At 48.0% G+C, this 17848-nt stretch overlaps 1 protein-coding gene across 6 annotated transcripts in view; it reads right to left on the reverse strand.

Annotated features, from left to right (window-relative positions):
• Positions 1-17848, reverse strand: part of arhgap18 (Rho GTPase activating protein 18) — a 183973-nt gene that overhangs the window by 92192 nt on the left and 73933 nt on the right. Inside the window, exon 1 of one of the 6 annotated variants that reach the window (XM_038799806.1) lies at positions 3513-3533. The exons of the other annotated variants lie outside the window; for them this stretch is intronic. The gene's annotated coding sequence lies outside the window, so the exon portion shown is untranslated. Of the gene's footprint in view, positions 1-3512; positions 3534-17848 lie in introns of those variants that run through there. 6 annotated transcript variants of the gene reach the window in all.

Here is a 17848-nt window from a genome sequence, read left to right on the forward strand (position 1 = left end):
TACGCCGGTGTCAACACTTAGTCGCATTTTTAGATACCTGGCCCATATTTGTCACCCTCAAACTGAATGTGAAATCCTATCAACCGGCAATCACTTAGCCTATTGACAAACTTTTTAAAGGGGTTGAGATGGAATCACTTTCACTTTATAATGAGAAAACTATTTTTTACATACTGACTTTACTATTTAAAGGGTTTATGGTTGTAAATAGGAACACTTTCACTTTATTATTACAGTAAGATGTCTTACAACACCAGGTTAAAGTCCAACAGGTTTGTTTTGAATCACTAGCTTTCGGAGCGCAGCTCCTTCCTCAGATGAATGAAGAGGTGGGTTCCAGAAACATACATAAAGGCAAAGTCAGTGATACAAGACAATACTTTGAATGCGAGTCTTTGTCGGTAATTAAGTATTTACAGGACCAGACAGAGCGACTGGAGTGAGGGATAATCAAAGGTTAAAGTGGTGTGAATTTTCTCAAGCCAGGACAGTTGGTAGGATTTTGCAAGCCTAGACCAGATGGTGGGGGGTGAATGTAATGCGACATGAGTCCAAGGTCCTGGTTGAGGCCGTACTCATGTGTGCGGAACTTGGCGTCCTGAAGGCCGTCTTGGAGAACGCTTACCCGGAGATCAGAGGCTGAATGCCCTTTACTGCTGAACTGTTCCCCGACTGGAAGGGAACATTCCTGCCTGGCGATTCTCGCATTTTATTATTAGGATGTGTATTTATGAGATAATGAGAGATTGTCTAAATGGTGCATGGATATTATTATGGGAGAACGTTAACTTTTATATACTGACTAACTTTTAATGGGTTTAATGGCTGAAGATGGGGAGAGCAGTCCAACGAGACCCATCCCAAGGAAGACCCCTAGCCAACCGAGCATGAGCCTCCCGGCTCCCACCTCCCAGGTCAGAGATCCCTTGGCACCCAGGCGGTAATTGTTCGGAGGTTACTTGCCACCTTTCCGCCCCTCGGACTGCAAGCCGCCAAGTCCATCTCCTCAAAACTTGCACCAATTCACGCAGTGGGACTCTCGGATGGGGGTAGTGGGGGGGTTGAATCCCAGCTGGCTTGTGAATGGTATGTCCTGCCCGCTAGTGACATGCAAAATAGCTCTGTCAGGAAACCCGCAATGTCCAGCAGGGGTGGGCACAGAAAATCGTAACCTGTTTGTTCCCCGGTGCGAATCCTAATTTTGTCCCGCCACGTGATTCGTTACCCGATCGGTATTCCTGATCTTAGTGGTGGTGAAAGGAAAATCCCGGCCATCATGTTTTGATCATTGTTAATGAGAAGATCCTTTACTCAGAGGTCATTAATTCATTACACATTAACAGGTCTAAAATAGCATGTTCCCTGGTTGCTTCCACAAGTTATTGTTCTAAGAAACTCACTCAAGAACTCATAAAAGGGTACCTTTGCCAATTTGTCCAATCTATATGAAGATGAAAGTCACCCACAATAACAGCCAACCCTTTCTTACAAGCCACCATTATTTCTTGGTTTTAATTCTGCCAGAGGGCCTGTAAATGACTCCTACCACCGCGCCAGGGGCGGGATTCTCCGACCCCACGCAGGGTCGGAGAATCGGCCGGCAGCGGCGTTATTCCCGCTCCCACAGGGTTTTTAAATCTCCCACCGGCCAAAAACCGGCGTTGTGCGAATCCCGCCAGCAGCCTCTGAAAACAGCTGGCGCCGGCGGGATTTCATTATATTTTTAGATTCCCCAAATCTCCGGCCCGGTTGGGCCGAAGTCCCGCCGACGTGGCCATGGGTCACGTCGGCGAAAATCACAGTTGCTTTAAAACGGCGTCAACCATTGATGATGGTTGACGCCGTTCAGTGTCGGAGGGTGGGTTGCGGCATCGGGGGGGGGGTGTTGCGGCATCGGGGGGGGGGGTTGCGGCCATCGGGGGGTTGTGGCATCGGGGGGGGCATCGGGGGGGTGGGTTGCGGCCATCGGGGGGTTGGGTTGCGGCCATCGGGGGGTTGCGGCATCGGGGGGGGTGGGTTGCGGCATCGGGGGGTGGGTTGCGGCATCGGGGGGTGGGTTGCGGCATCGGGGGGGGCATGGGGGGGCATCGGGGGGTGGGTTGCGGCATCGGGGGGACATGGGGGGGCATCGGGGGTGGGTTGCGGCATCGGGGGGACATGGGGGGGCATCGGGGGGGGGTTGCGGCATCGGGGGGGCCATCGGGGGGGTTGCGGCATCGGGGGGGCATCGGGGGGGGCATGCGGCATCGGGGGGGGGGAGGGGGGTTTGGGGGCAGCGGCGTGCAGAGAGGGGGGGCTACGGATGCCCTGGGCCAACGCACCGTCGCCCCCCCCCTCTGTACGCCGCTGCCCCCTACCCCAACCACCCCCCCCTCACCACCCCTACCTCCCTCCAACGCCCCTACCCCCCTCCCCACCACCCCTACCTTCTCCAACGCCGCCCCCCATCTCTCGCAACGCCGCAACCCCCCCCCCCTTAACGCCGGGTCCCCCCCCCTCAACGCCGGGTCCCCCCCCCCCCAACGCCGGGTCCCCCCCCCCCCTCAACGCCGGGTCCCCCCCCCCAAATGCCGGAACCCCCCCCACCCCCAAATGCCGGAACCCCCCCCCCCACCCCCAAATGCCGGAACCCCCCCCCCCAAATGCCGGAACCCCCCCCCACCCCCAAATGCCGGAACCCCCCCCCCCCAAATGCCGGAACCCCCCCCCCCCAAATGCCGGAACCCCCCCCAAATGCCGGGTCTGTCTCTCTCCTCCTTATCCTCCAAAAAACGCCGGGTCTCACCACTTCCGCAAACGGAGAATCCCGCCCCAGATTTCTGGTTCAGCACGCCGGCGGGATGCTTCATTTTGCCGGCTGGTCAATGGGTTTTCCCATTGTGGGGCAGCCCCACACTGCCGGGAAACCCCTGGAGTGCCGGCAAAACGGGGCATCCTGACGGCGGAAAATCCAGCCCCTCATCTCTATCCAAAAGAATTCTAGATAATTTCTCACGATCATACTAATCTCATCCTTTATTAACAGAGTTACCCCACCTCCTTTTCCTTTCTTCCTGTCCTTACAAAATGTCAAATACATTTGAATATTCAGGTCCCAGCTGTGGTCACCTTGCAACCAAGGCTCTGTAGTAGTTATCATATCAAACTAATTTACTTCTATTTGTGCTATTAATTTATCCATCTTGTTCCAAATGCTGAGTACACTCAGATAAAGAGCCCTTGATTGTGATTTTTTTTTTTTTCCCTTCGCTGACCCTGTTTGCTGGTGTATTCAGGTTTGTACATTCTGTCCTTTCCTGTCACACTCTGGTTATCATTACCCATAATGCTGCCCTGCATTACTGCCTTGCCCTTTCTCTTCCACTCCTCCCCACTACCTACAAGGCACAAGTTAGGCGTGTGATGGAATACTCCTGACTTGTTTGGATCAGTTCATTCCCATTTACCCCTCCACCACGGGCACACAGTGTCAGCAATGTGTACTATATAAAAGATGCAATGCAGCAACTCACCAAGCCTCTTTCAGCACCTTCCAAACTCGCAACCTCTAACACCTAGAAGGACAAGGGCAGTGGATGCATTAGAACACCGCCACCAATAAAGTCCTCCCCGAGTCGCACACCATCCTGACTCGGAAATATATAACTGTTCCTTCACTGCCATTGAGTCAAAATGCTGCAACTCGCTTCCAAACAACACTGTTTGTGTACCTTCACCACACAGACTCAGTTCAAGATGGCAAGTCCCAACATCTTCTCAAGGACAAGAGGGTTGGGCAATATATACTGGCCTTGCCAGTGATGTCCGCACCCCATAGTCAATTATGTTGGAGAAATTTACCAGCTTTTTTATGTGATAATACAACATTTCATGGTTACTATGCAATCTAGTTACCCTGGGGGGAATGGTGAAAAATAACGTTATACAATATCATGCAATTTAGTTGAGCACAGCTGGGGAAACATATGTTGGCTCTTGTGCATTCATAATCACATCCAAGCAGACAGGAAGCATAGCAATCAAACAGGTAGAAATGAAAAATTAGAAGATGTCAGTGGTTAGCACTGTTGCCTCACAGCTCCAGGGTCCAGGGTTCAATTCAGGTGACTGTATGGAGTTTGCACTTTCTCCTCGTGTCTCCGTGAGTTTTCTGCGGGTGCTCCGGTTTCCCCCCACAGCCCAAAGATGTGTAGGTTTGGGTGGATTAGCCATGCTAAATTGCCCCTTAGTGTCCAAAAAGGTTAGGTGGGGTTACTGGGTTATGGGGATAAGGTGGAGGCATAGGCGTGGAGGTAGGGTGCTCTTTCAAAGGGCTGGTGCAGACTCAATGGGCCTCCTTCTGCATTGTAAATTCTATGATTCTATGATGAACAGCCAATATATAGCCATCAAAAGTTACTGATATAAGAGAGAACAATACAATTACTGCAGGTTTCTCCTTTAAAACAAAAGACTTTAGTTAGTCCTCTAAGTTGAGGATATATTAGTAGAAAGAGGTAAATAATAGAATAAAGATATAAAAATTAAAGAATTTATATGAAATTATTCAACTTAGAATCGTAGAATCCCTACAGTGCAGAAGGAGGCCATTTGGCCCATTGAGTCTGCACCGACCCTCTGAATGAGAACCCCACCTGGGGCCAGGTCCCCACCCTATCCCCGTAACCCTGTACCCCCACCTAGCTTTTGGAGACTACGGAGCAATTTAGCTTGGCCAATCCACCTAATCTGCACATCTTTGCACTTACCTTTACGATAGAAATGTCTCAGTCTTAAATCCCTACAACATCATTTCAAATGCATTCATCGACTCATAGAATCATAGAATGTACAGTGCAGAAGGAGGCCATTCAGCCCATCGAGTCTGCACCGGCCCTTGGAAAGAGCACCCCACTCATGCACATACCTCCTCCATCCCATCCCCCTTAACCCAGTAACCCCAATTAACCTTTTTGGACACTACAGGCAATTTAGCATAGCCAGTCCACCTAACCCGCACATCTTTGGACTGTGTGAGGAAACCGGAGCACCCAGTGGAAACCCATGCACAAACGGGGAGAACGTGCAGACTCCACACAGACAGTGACCCAAGCCAGAAATTGAATGTGGGACACTGGAGCTGTGAAGCAACTGTGCTAGCCACTACGCTCCCATGCTACCCCCATTGCATAAATCCACAATGTTGTTTAAAAATGATCTTCGCTGTTAGTTCTCATCATGTCAGTGATGTTAAGTCTTTCTCCATTGGAATGATTCACTGTTATTTTACGGCTATCAGCGGTTTTAACCTCGTTCCCCCATCATTTATGGCTCCAGTGGTCTGGAGGATTGAAAAGCGCTACTGGTATTAAGATAACTTGCCTCCTCTAAATGGACTCAGTTGTTGTCTTTAGCCCCACTAACCTTAAGTAGTTATTGCTCAGTTAATCCCAGACAAATTGGTGTTAACTGTTAATTGTTAACACTTAATTTAAGTTTAAGATAACATTATGTATTAGTTTAACTCCATTGGTATTACTCATGCCTCTGAATCAGACAGTTGTGAGTTCAAGCTCTATTTAAAAGGCATGCAGCTTAGGTCAGGGGTGGGCAAACTTTTCCATGCAAGGGCCACATTCAGAAATTCACAATTTTAAAGGGCCGCATAGTATATTAAGTAAAATAATTAATATTTAAAATAGCCAAAATAAAGGTTATTAAAGAAAAAAAAAAGCAATTAATTTTTATTAATTAATATTTTAAAGTAGAAACTTTACATGAAACACATTTATTTGAAAAACAAAGTAACTCAGTTTAAAGAAAAAAAAGCAATTAATTTTTATTAATTAATATTTTAAAGTAGAAACTTCACATGAAACACATGTTGTGCCGAGCAATGATCACCCTACTCAAGTCAACGTATCCACCCTATACCAGTAACCCAACAGCCCCCCCCCCCCCATTAACCTTAAAATAAAAAAAATAAAAAATAAAAATAAAATTTTTTAAAACTTTCTTTAAAAAAAAAATTTTTTTTTTAATGACTTGATCTTGGTGGGCCGCATAAAGACCTTTGGCCATAGTTTGCCCACCCCTGGCTTAGGTGCTGGTTCAGTGCAACAATGAGGGAGTGCTGCATTGTTGGACCGATTGTTTCTTGATAACATAAGAACATAAGAACTAGGAGCAGGAGTAGGCCATCTGGCCCCTCAAGCCTGCTCCGCCATTCAATGAAATCATGGCTGATCTTTTGTGGACTCAGCTCCACTTTCCGGCCCAACACCATAACCCTTAATCCCTTTATTCTTCAAAAAACTATCTGTCTTTACCTTAAAAACATTTAATGAAGGAGCCTCAACTGCTTCACTGGGCAAGGAATTCCATAGATTCACAATCCTTTGGGTGAAGAGGGTCCTCCGAAACTCAGTCCTAAATCTACTTCCCCTTATTTTGAGGCTATGCCCCCTAGTTCTGCTTTCACCCGCCAGTGGAAACAACCTGCCCACATCTATCCTATCTATTACCTTCATAATTTTATATGTTTCTATAAGATCCCCCCTCATCCTTATAAATTCCAACAAGTACAGTCCCAGTCTACTCAACCTCTCCTCGTAATCCAACCCCTTCAGCTCTGGGATTAACCTCGTGAATCTCCTCTGCACACCCTTTAGCGTCAGTACGTCCTTTCTCAGGTAAGGAGACCATAACTGAACACAATACTCCAGGTGTGGCCTCACTAACACCTTATACAATTGCAGCATAACCTCCCTAGTCTTAAACTCCATCCCTCTAGCAATGAAGGACAACATTCCATTTGCCTTCTTAATCACCTGTTGCACCTGTAAACCAACTTTTTGTTTCTCATGCACTAGCACACCCAGGTCTCTCTGCACAGCAGCATGTTTTAATATTTTGCCATTTAAATAATAACCCCTATTAAATGTAAAACAGTCCACCCTGCCTGCTTGAGTGGGCATAAATTTTCCCATAGCAGTATTGGAAAAGGAACAGAAAATTATCTAGACTAGCAATTAATGACCCACACTCAGGAGTACAGGGCTCAAAAACTTGCAGATAATACAAAACTTGGAAGCACTGTGAAGAGAATAATGTGAAACTTCCAGGACATTGACAGGTTGGTAGAATGGGCAGAAAAGTGGCAGATGAAATTCAATGTAGAGAAAGACGAAGTGGTTCATTTTGGTGGGAAGACCACGAAGATCCAATATAAGATAAATGTTACAATTCAAAAGGGAATGCTATGTGTATTTGTGCATAAGTCATTGAAGGTGACAGGACAGATTGAGAGCGTGATTACTAAAGCATACAGTACCTTTGGTTTTATTACTAGGGATATAAAGCATAAAGAAATGAAGTAATGTTAAACTTGTAAAGCGTTGGTTCAGCCTCAACTGGAGTATTCCATTCAATTCTGAGTGACACACTTGAGGAAAGATGTGAAAATATTTTTGAGAGAGTGAGAAAAGATTCACGAGGATTACACCAAGGATGAGGAACCTGAGTTACGGAGATGGATTGGAGAAGTTGGGTTTGTTTTCCTTGGGGAAGAGAAGGTCAAGATTCCATTTTCTGGAAGTAGGTGGGAAAAACTATTCCCATTTGTGGAAGAATCAAGAACAGGAACAGATTTAAGGCAATAGGTAAAAGAAGCAATGGAGACATGAGAAAATACATTTTCATGCAGCAGGTGTCAGCCTGGAAATGTCACCAGGAAGACCACCACCCACTGCTGCAAGATGTTCAATGGCCTCCATCGAGCTGCAAGTGTGAGTTGGCATCAGCCATCTGGCACCAGTATCCCCAACAATCCATTGCCTACCCCATGCTCAACAATGGCGTGTCCCAGGGTCAGCATGAAGAACAGGATGGCATGGCGAGCCATGTTCCACCGCCAAATCGGATGAGGCACTCCAGCCCCAAGCCCTCCAGAGGGCGCCTGAAGCCACACCTGTAGCGGTAGAGCACGGAGGGCTAAGCAGATAGACAATTACTGAGAGAGTACTGGGTGGGAGGGAGGGCAGCATCATTGTGGGCTAGGGAGGGCTGGGGTCACGACTGTACATCGTTAATAAACACCCAAAACATGTGAAGTCTCTGTCACAGTATTCCGCACTATGGGCCAGCATGCACCCCCTCCCTCGGTAGCCCTTCGCCCTCTGTTGGCACCAGCCCCCACATACCAGGCCTGCCCCTGTACCCCGAAGACATATCAGGTGCAGCATTGGTGTGGGCACGCATTCAGCAGACAGACAGTAGTCCGGTTATGGCACAGATTGAGGAGAACCAGAGCTCTGCTCACAGCAAGTTATCATCACCCTCCTGCCTTGTATGTTGACCCACTGACTGTGCCAACACTGGGAGGGTGGAACAGGGCGATTGAGGCAGGAGAAGGCAACTAATGGGTGAGTGGGTGGGTGGGGGATAATTGGGGTGGGGGGAGGGAGGGGGTAGTGTGAGGCATGGGGGGGGCAACGGGTAGGGAAATGGTGGATGGGAAGGGGTGGAAATGGAGAGATTATGGAGGAAGCCACACCTGTGATAAGCAAGCGAGGATGAGGGCCTCCCTGTCCCTCGCATGCCGGACCCTCGCCACCGTCACCTGTCCTCCAGCCTCTGGCTGGTCCCACAGGTCCTCCTCAAGCTCATCCTTCAGCCCCTCTGGCTCCTCCTCATACACTTCCAGCGGGTGACCCTCCGGGAGGGGAGGGGGGGGCCTCGATGACAGCCTCGGTGTCCACTTAGGCCTTGCTATATCAGGTCTCCATAATGGCGTCATTAGCCTGGTTCCAAGAGGGTACTGCTTATCGCCCAAAAACACCTGGTCACCCTGGGGTGTCCCTCGAAGATGCTGGGGACTTCTGACTGCCCCAGGATTTAGCTGTCATACACACTCCTGGGAAGCGTGCATACACATACATGATCTTGAGGTGGTGATCGCGCACAAGTTGGATGTTCAGGAATCCCTTCCTGTTGATGATAGGCGCTGCCGGACCGCCAGTTGCGCGCAAGGCTATATACGTGCTATTATTACCCTTTGGGCCTGGGGCATCCCAGCACTGGCAGAGAATCCTGCTGCTCAGGCATCCTGGTGGGCTTGGTCCAAGTCAAAGATTATGTAGTTAGCCTCCCAGGCAAACTGGGCATCCGTGACTTCACGGATGTACTTGTGGGCTGTTCATTGGGATATGCTGCACAAGTCACTGCTCGAGCCCTGGAATTATCCTGAGGCGTAGAAGCTCAGGACTGCGGTGGTCTTGATGGCCATTGTGAGTGGGTATCCTCCTCCTACATGTCAGCAAGGACATGGTACAGGTGCCGTACCATCTCCTTGTTGAGGTCAAGATTCCTGCGGCACACGCTGTCTGTCATCTGCTCGAAGGACCAACGACGCCTGTACACCTTAAGCCGTCGCTGGCCTCTCCTCTGGGTCCCTCACTGGCCTAATGGGCGGCCATGTCCTCAGGCGATGCAGCGGGACCCTGCTCATGGGCCACTGCCTCGAGTCTCTGTTAACGCTGCTACTGCCTCCTTCTCCGGCATCCGGCTACCTGGCCTGCCAAAGCCACCACGAGGGCAGTTTCCGCAGCTCCAAAATATCATCCATACTGTAACATCTGGGATTGGTGAGTGTGAGAGACGGACAATCAGCTATGGTTTCCACCCCGGTACCCTTGGTCCCCCAAGCCTTCCCCACCCTCATATCCCCTGCCATCCTTCAGGGTGCCATTCAACATGCCCTGCACACACACACACACACACACACACACTTGCGGCCACAGCGGTGGCCCCCTGGGCACCGGATCCCAGACCTAGTACACCAGACACTCGCTGGAAGCGATACCTTGGCAAGGCACTGGTTCCATCCCTGGTCCACAGACCCATCCACCCCCTCTGGTTGCGGGGATGTCCCCAGTGCTGAGGGCCAGCTCCTGGGTGTTGGGATGCTAGCCTAGCCGCTGTCTCTGTGGTGTTGATGCCTCCGGTGTTCAGTCAAAAGTGTCCAGATCTCATAGCCTGATTGGGATGCTGGGCAATAACACTTGCCTGTTTCATGGCATGCCTACCTACGGGAATCCACTTGGGAGCTGTGAAGTGCTTGCATTACTAGAATTGCCAAAACAATAGCCTTTGGCTATGGGGTCAATGGCCGCCAAAGTCAGCGGGGATTAAAGTGGCTATCACGATATTACCACGGACGGGGCTCTTTAAAGAGGGTGTTTGCTGAGGCGGACAGGTAGCAGCTGGAGTTGCCATCGTTATGGATATGCATGATCCAGGGGACAGCATTGCAGACCTGTAAGTGCTGTGCCCCTTCACCCTACCAGCCCAGGGATGCTTCCCCCACCCCAGCGATGGCGGTCCACCCCCTCCTCCCCGAGGGCTCTACCACCCTAGCCCCCTTGAGAACTGGGGCCGTGGCCCCAGCCCCTGGGCCGATTGCCCTATTTCCAAGATGGCTTCTCACCTCCGATGACCCCCACAGCAGCCAGTTTGCTAGTTTCACATTTTTAAATAGGTTTATTGAACGATGCCCCTCTGACTGCTCGCAGGGGAGCCGGTTTGATCATGGCAGGCCATTCGATAAGGGGTCCTTCCTATTATGAGATGGAGATTGGTCTTAATTGGTGATTAATGTTTCTTGCCCCGCCATGGCAGGATCCTGATCTCGCCAACGGGAGCAGGCTGGTTAGAACGGAAACCAATTGCCACTTAGCGTGTTTCCTGATTTTGTCCTCTCCCACTACCCAACCGGCCTGCTTGTTTTTGTGTCTGGCTCGACGAGGCCAGTAGATCACACCCTACATTTGCTGTATAACAGTGATATTCTGTTCAAAATCATTTATGACAGTAATATTCTGTTCAAAATCATTCATTCGATGTAAGGAGCTTTAGGGTGTCCTGACAACATGATAAGTTTAAGTTCTTTCTTATTTTCCAGTTGACATTAAGCCACTGATAACACTATTGAAAATTTGAAGGTAGAGCCTACGGTGTGTTATCAGGCATATACAACAAATGTGATTTGAAGATAAGTTGTGCTATGTATATTTAATTCTTAAACATTAAACCACGTCATAATCTAAAATGTTACTATTCGTTCACTGAAGGACACACAAGAAAATATAACAGTGTTAAGAGTTATTTGAGTTAGAAGAAAGCATGAATAACCTGATGTCATTGTTAAACAAAAATAAAGAAAATGTGCTGAAAATACAGAGCAGATCTCAACCATGTGGAGGGAGAAAACAACAATGTATCTTTAGGACATACGACCTTCATCTGATTGAAGGGTAAGAAATAAACAGGCATTTTAGTCATTCTGGAAAACAAGGGACTGGAGAGGGAAATAAGATTTTAAGCGACCTGCAAACACACAAAGTCAAAACAGGTGATATCATAGATCAGTGAGATAATGGAGTCATGGAAAGGACAAAGAAATGTGCAAATAGGAGGGAGGGGGTGATCATCACAATAAAAAGTGTTGGCTTGGCTAAAAATAATGAAGCATGAACAACTGAGAAAAAGAGGGAAAAGACTGCATATCCAGCAGAAATGAAATGTAAGCAGAAAATGCCGTTGAAGTCATGTCCATAAAGATCTCCATAAACATTGTGCTTAATGATGGGCACGATTCTCCGGAATGATTTCTACGTGTGGTAGCAAGCGGGAAATGCCGCAAGCTTCCTGGCGATCAGCCCAGCGAGGCCGGCAACACGATTCAATGTTAATTGGTCCACTTAACAAGGTCCCACGCGCTTCTCGCCGCAAATGAAGGCTCAATAAATCACGATTGCCAATTCCCTATTTGCAATAGCCTTCAGCTGCACAGCCAGAGGCCTTGGCAATTGGTGGGGTTATGGCTGGGCCGTGGACAGACAGGCTAGGGTTGCCGCCAGAACAGAAACACTTTATGAAAAATGAAATGAAAATGAAAATCGCTTATTGTCACGAGTAGGCTTCAATGAAGTTACTGTGAAAAGCCCCTAGTCGCCACATTCCGGCGCCTGTTTGGGGAGGCTGGTACGGGAATTCAACCGTGCTGCTGGCCTGCCTTGGTCTACTTTAACAGCCAGCGATTTCGCTCAGTGAGCTAAACCAGCCAGGGGTTGGCATGGTGGTGCAGCCAGTGTTTGCCCCGCATCACTTGCCGGCCCCCTCACCCCCCTTCCCATGGTGGCCCACCTCTCCGGAAGGTGCCCCGCCCCAACCAGCCGAGGGTCCCCAACCCCCAACTGAGGTGGGAGGCCCAGCTCCCCTGGGCTCTTTGCCCGTGAGCAAAATGGTTGCTCACCTCCTCGGCTCCCCACAGAAGCCCTTCCGTCAGGTTCACGTTTTTCAAAAGGAGTACTGATTGGAACAGCATGACCACTTGTTGGGGAGGCCGCTGAATAACGGGAGGCCATTGGACATGGGGTGGCTCCCATTAATAGTATGGAAATGGCGCTCAAGTAGTGATCATTGGTTTCTCGCCTAGCTAAGGTGAGATCTAGATTTTGCCATTGGGAGTCGGCCGGATGATTTTCATGTCCGCCACTGTGGCATGTTTCTCATTGGTGGAAAATGGCCTGCCAGTGGTGGGATCTTCTGATTCCACCGCTGTCAATGGGATTTCCCATTGAATCCACCCCTGCCACCGGGAAACCCACGGTGTGGGATTGCCGTCAGCAGAACCGGAAGATCCTGCTGGTGAGATCAACCGGAAAATCCCCTGCACCCGCACCCCCCCCCCCCCCCCCACACACATCCCACCGGTCTCTATCACAAGCTCTGAAAAGAATTGAGGGTGTAACTATAGTCTGAAGTTAGTTCAAACTCATACTTTGTCCCCTCCGTCTCCACTCCCCACCATATTGTCCCTATTCCTCTTTCCCTCTCCACCCAATCTCCACTGTCCCTCACCGTCTCCCCTCCCTTATCATTATCTCCGCATTCCCCCATCTCTCCCCCTCTTTATTCACCTTCTCTTCAGCAGCCACTCGCATCTTTTTCCTCATCTCCACCCGATTTCTTTCTACCTTCCCCTCCTCTCCACCCCTCTACATCTTTTCCTTATTCTATCTCTCTGTTTTGCATCATCCCACCCTTCGTCCCTCCCGTTCCCTCATTGTCTTACTCGTCACACCTCCACATTCCCAGCCATCGCATATGCACTCCTTTCCTCCCCATTCCACTTCCTTAATCCAGTTATCACCTGCCCTCTAGACCTGTTTGCCCTGAATATAGCACTTAATCTTGCATTTTATCTGCAATGCACTATTGATTCATTTTATTCAAAAACAGACATGGCCAGGCAATGTCAAGTAGTGATGTTAAGCCAAGCTTTTGCATTAGGCTAACCTCCAGTGGCTTCCTGTTTGCCTTTTTATTATTATTCGTTCATGGAATTTGATAGTCACAGGCAAGAGCAACATTTAATGCCCATCCTTAATTGCCCTTGAGAAGGTGGTGGTGAGCCGCCTTCTTGAAATGCTTCCACCTGTACATTGAATTTGCAGTGTGGTTGCTATGGTAACACTGATTTCAAGGGATTTTTTTGTGTTATGCAGATTAAAGAAAACAGCTGGTGCAGTTTAAACATTCAGTGGGTGCTGCTATTTCTGTATATACAGCAGTAAAGGTTCCATAAAAATTGTGCACAAAGGTGTTATCTTGTTGTTTGAATGAAGCAATCTATGGTATAAATTTTCATTTTAGAGTCAAAAAGTGAAAGAAAACAAATCCAAAGAATTGATCATTTGACCAGCATGATGCAATTTTATTTCTATCCTATCTAATCCCTTCATAATTTTATGTTTCTCTCAGATCCCCCCGCATCCTTCTATATTCCAACAAGTACAGTCCCAGTCTACTCAACCTCTCCTCGTAATCCAACCCCCTCAACTCTGGGATTAACCGAGTGAATCTCCTCTGCACACCCTCCAGTGCCAGTAAATCCTTTCTCAGGCAAGGAGGCCAAAACTGAACACAATACTCCAGGTGGACCATCACTAACACCTTACACAGTTGCAACATAACCTCCCTAGTCTTAAACGCCATCCCTCTAGCAATGAAGGACAAAACTCAATTCGCCTTCTTAATCACCTGTTGCACCTTTGAACCAACTTTTTGCAACTCATGCACTAGAACACCCAGGTCCCTCTGCACAGCAGCATGTTTTAATATTTTATCATTTAAATAATAATCCCTTTTGCTGTTATTCCAACCAAAATGGATAACCTCATATTTGTCAACATTGTATTCCATCTGCCAGACTCTAGCCCATTTACTTAAACTATCCAAATCCCTCTGCAGACTTCCAGTATCCTCTGCACTTTTTGCTTTACCACTGATCTTAATGTCGTCTGCAAACTTGGACACATTGTACTTGATCCCCGACTTCAAATCATGTATGTAAATTGTGAACAATTGTGGGCCCACCACAGATTCCTGAGGGACACCACTAGCTCCTGATTGCCAACCAGAGAAACACCCATTAATGCCCACTCCTTGTTTTCTATGAATTAACCAATCCTCTATCCATGCTACTACTTTACCCTTCACACCATGCATCTTTATCTTATGCAGCTATCTTTTATGTGGCACCTTGTCAAAACCTTTCTGAAAATCTAGATAGACCACATCCATTGGCTCCCCGTTGTCTACCGCGCTGGTAATATCCTCAAAGAATTCCACTAAATTAGTTAGGCACAACCTGCCCTTTATGAACTCATGAAATTAAAATCTCTTATGTCACGAGTAGGCTTCAAATGAAGTTACTATGAAAAGCCCCTAGTCGCCACATTCCGGCACCTGTTCAGGGAGGCTGTTACGGGAATCGAACCGTGCTGCTGGCCTGCTTGGTCTGCTTTCAAAGCCAGCGACTTAGCCCTGTCCAATGGGATAATTTCCATCTAGATACCTAGCTATTTCTTGCTTGATGATAGATTCCAGCATCTTCCCTACTACCGAAGCATTCAGATAAAGTGCCCTTATGTTGGCTTTTATACCTCTGTTTGAATCTTAACACCTCAATCAGTAACCTCTCTTAAGTTATTTTTCCTTTGAACTTTTCTCCTAATTTTCATTATCGTTGAACCCACATCCTCATGTAACAACCTGCTGTGTCGCTTTCCATTTATGTTTCCACTTCCCGTTGTATTCCTTTTAGTAATACTGGGCCTATTCACTGAGCTGTCCTCAGTCACTATACCCTGTACTGTGGCCCTTTTTGATTTTTGACTATGACTTCTCTGCCTTACACTTTCCTCCTTACTGTCTTTTGTTTCTGTCCCCGTTTTACTCCCCTCCGACTGCTTGCATTACTCCCATCCCCCTGCCACATTAGTTTAAACCCACCCCAACAGCACTAGCAAACACCTCCCCTAGGACATCGGTTCCAGTCCTGTCTAGGTGCAGACTGTCTGGTTTGTACTGGTCCCACCTCCTCCAGAACTGGTTCCAATTAACCAGGAATTTGAATCCCTCCCTCTTGCACCATCTCTCGAGCCACGCATTCATCCTATCTATCCTGACATTCCTACTCTGCCTAGTAGCAATCCTGAGATTACTGCCTTTGATGTCCTACTTTTTAGTTTAACTCCTAGCTCCCTGAATTCAACTTGTAGGACCTCATCCCATTTCTTTACCTATACTGTTGGTGCCCATAAGCACCACAACAGTTGGCTGTTCAACCTCCCCCCCCCCCCCCCCCCCCCCCCCCCCCGCTCCGAGGCATCCTTGACATTTGCACCAGGGAGGCAACATACCATCCTGGAATCTCAATTGCGTCCGCAGAACCGCCTGTCTATTCCCCTTACAATTGAATCACCTATATCACTATAGCCCTGCCATTCTTCTTCCTGCCCTCCTGTGCAGCAGAGCCAGCCACGGTGCCATGAACCTGGCTGCTGCTGCCTTCCCCAAAATCCAAAGCGGTACTGTTTTGCAGGGAGGAAATCCAAAGCGGTATCTGTTTTGCAGGGAGATGACTGCAGGGGACACTTGCACTGCCTTCCTATTCTAGCCCGGTCTTTTGGTCACCAATTATCTATATCCCTCAGTGATTCTCACCTAATGTATTATTTGAATGGGGAGAAATTGCGGAACTATTGAGGTACAGAAAGGTCTAAGTGGTCTGGTACATGAATCACATAAAGTTAGTCTGCGGGTACAGTAAGTGATTAGGAAGGTATCTGAAATGTTGGTGTTTATTGCGAGGGGAATCGAGTGCAAAAGTAGGAAAGTGTGCAGAGTCTTAGTTAGATCTCATCTGGAATACTGGAATACTGTGCACAGTTTTGGCCTCCTTACTTAAGAAAGGATACAATTGCATTTGAAGCAGTTCCGAGAAGGTTCACAGAACCTTTTCCTGGGATGTAGGGTTTGTCTTTTGGGAGGGGTGCTTCCTTCCGGACAACCAAAAAAAGCACAAAGTGCCTTTAGATAGTGGGGTAATTCTCGCCGCCAAAAGTGCTGGGAACGACTCCTCTAATCCCAGAATGTGCCTAGAACGGACTTTGCTTTTTTGGGGGCTAGATCGGGCCCTCTGTTTCTCTCTCTACAGATGCTGCCAGACCTGCTGAGCTTATCCAGCATTTTCTGTTTTTACACCTTATAATAACCAAGTGGTTAATGCTGAGTTACTGTGATAAACTGTTCTGGTTTGGTTGTTCCAATAGGCTGTTTCTGTGCCATATATCCAATATAATTGCGGAGCTTCCTTAGAAACCATTATTTATTTTATGAATTAAACTTCTCAAATAATTATTTCTATGTATAATGTTAAAGTTCTGCTGTGATTCTATGGTTGATTAAATAATTGTTACTTTATTTTTGTTTTGTTGTCTGACCTCTGATAATTGGCAGGAAAGGATTCCCCCAGTGCTGTACAAATCCTGATAAATTAGCAGTGGAAATCCTATTACAATCAGAATTTTTAGGCATCATTCATTCCATGGCATCGACTATAGGGTAAGTTGAAACATACAAATGCGTAAGTATGTAGCAAAATAGAAAATCCTAAATTGTATCAAACAATTAATTGAATAGCTTTTCTTTTAGGAAGAGGGAAAGTACAGACAATTATAGTACGCGAATGGTCATGGATGATGACTCACGGCAGTGATGAAACCCAGGGCAAATGAAATGTCAAATGCTGCATCAGCCAACTTCTCTTCTTCTACTTGGGCAGTCCCTCAGCCTCGAGGATGACTTGCTTCCACTCTGGGGAGGTAGGTTCTGCGGTGGCTGAATAGTCCAATCCTGGATCCGCAGACTCTGCCAAAGGTTTGTCAGGTGGTGTTTGCTGAGGTGGGTGGGATGCTGTGGATTCTGTGCTCTCTTTCCGCTGTTTATGATTAGCCTCTGCGTGCTCCACTGTACGCCGCCCGAGGTGATTGGAACCGTCGCGGATGCTTTTTCTCCAGCTTGTGCTTTCTCAGGCACGTGACTCCTACATGTCAGTGGGGATGTTGCATTTATTTAGGGAGGCTTTCAGAGTGTCCTCATTGCGTTTTCTCTGCCTCATAGTGATCGCTTGCCATTATGGAGCTCGGAGTAGAGCGCTTGCCTTGGGAGTCTTGTGTCGGGCATGTGGGCAATGCAGCCCTCCCATCGAAGCTGGTGGAACGTGACCAGTGCCTTTATACTGTGGATATTGGTCTGGGAGAGGACGCTCACATTGGTACGCCTATCCTGCCAGTGGATTTTCAGGATTTTGCAGAAGCAGCATTGGTGATATCTCTTCGGGGATTTGTGGTGTCTGCTATACATTGTCCATATTTCTGATGCATACAGGAGGGCGGGGACCACGGCTGCTCTGTAAACCATGAGCTTGGTGCTGGATTTGAGATCTTGGCCTTCAAACACT

This window comes from Scyliorhinus canicula, chromosome 6 (genome assembly GCF_902713615.1).
Source record: "Scyliorhinus canicula chromosome 6, sScyCan1.1, whole genome shotgun sequence".
Lineage (NCBI taxonomy): Eukaryota > Metazoa > Chordata > Chondrichthyes > Carcharhiniformes > Scyliorhinidae > Scyliorhinus > Scyliorhinus canicula.